The 1,561-nt window shown below is 46.8% G+C and overlaps 1 pseudogene; it reads left to right on the top strand.

The window, feature by feature from the left end:
• Positions 1-891: 891 nt before the first annotated feature.
• LOC130460364 (uncharacterized) lies at positions 892-992 on the top strand (annotated as a pseudogene).
• The last annotated feature ends 569 nt before the right edge of the window (positions 993-1,561 follow it).

The raw sequence follows: 1,561 nt of genomic DNA, 5'->3' as shown, positions 1-1,561 counted from the left end.
TCGGGAGGTGTAAATTGAGACACACCATATGGACCTCCCGAGTTCAAAGGATAACCCCCACTAGAGGCACCCCTAAATTGCCCATAAGAGTAGTTATAACCCCCTCGACCTTGATGGTTGCCATTATAACTACCTTGATTGTATTGGCCTTGATTGCCAAAACCTTGAGGTTGACCATAGGGCGCTTGTCCTTGATAGCTTTGTGTTCTATAGCCACCTCGGGTTTGGCTATCATACCCACTTCCTTAGCCATAGCCTTGGTGGGAACCGTACATAGGGGGCCCTCTAGGTTGCCTAGCAAAATTTTGATTGTTGGGGTTATCATTCCTAGACCTCTCATTCAAGGCATGGGCATATTCCATATCAAAATCACCTTCATACGAAGGGCCATAATCCACAAAAGACACATTATGAACCAAGGGACATGCATTGGGGAAGTGACCAAAATCTTGGCAATTATCACAAAAAGAAGTGCCCGGAGGCATTCTGTCATAGGAACTAACCTAGCTCTTCCCCTTAGTGAGAAGAGTAGCCGAAGGTGGTGTAATTGTAGATGGTGATGGTGGTTGGCTTGTTGCTCTTCCCGCAAATGGAGATGGTGGTTGGCTTGGCGTGCTTTCAAGTTTCTCCAACCTCGAGCTAAGCTTCTCAATGATCCTAGCTTGCTCCATAGCATAAACTGATCCTTTACCATCATCACTCCTTCCCTTGCCATCATAGTCCCTTGCACCAACATGCCAAGCTTGATAATTTTGGACCACGTCCTCAATTATCTCCTCAATTTGATCCTCGGTTTTGTTCATGATGGGGCCTCCCGCGCCCGTATCTAGACTTGTCTTTGAACTTGGGCTCAACCTCAAGTAGAAGGTTTGAAGTAACAACCACTTAGGGATCCCATGATGAGGGCATTCCCTTTGGTACTCCTTAAAACGATCCCAAGCTTCAAACAGTGACTCTTCTCGCCTTTGCTCAAAGGATTGAATTTTGTGGCGATATTCCTCCGTCTTTCCATGCGAGTAAAACTTGCTCAAGAACGCACTAGTCACCTCGTTCCAAGTGCGAAGTGAGTTGGGCTTGACCTCCTTGTCAAGCCAATCACTAGCTCGCCCAAGTAGTGAGAAACGAAACAAGGTCAACCTCACGTAGTCCGATGTGACACCATTGTGCTTGATAGTGTCACAATAGTGCTCGAATTGTTTGAGGTGTTCGTGAGGTGACTCGTTGCTCTTCCCACAAAAGGGGTGGCTTTGAACCAAGTTAATCAAGGCGGGCTTGATCTCAAAGTTGTTGGCACTCGTTGTGGGGGTTTGAATACAACATGTTGCTTCAAATGCCCCCGGTATTCCCAAGTTCTTAACCGGGAGTGCCATAGTCTCAATAGCTTTCTCACTCTCTTCTTGTTCCTCACCAACACTCAACGTTTCGAATCTGTTGTGGCTTGATGAGCTAGACCGAACACGCCTTAGTCTCCTAAGTGTCCTCTCCAATTCAAGGTCAAGAGGATGGAGGGTCCTTTGACGAGTACGCCCCCTAACAAGCATACAAACTCAAGAAAACCGTA

Source organism: Spinacia oleracea, chromosome 4 (assembly GCF_020520425.1).
Source record: "Spinacia oleracea cultivar Varoflay chromosome 4, BTI_SOV_V1, whole genome shotgun sequence".
NCBI lineage: Eukaryota > Viridiplantae > Streptophyta > Magnoliopsida > Caryophyllales > Amaranthaceae > Spinacia > Spinacia oleracea.
This window is presented reverse-complemented; position numbering and strand designations above follow the sequence as displayed.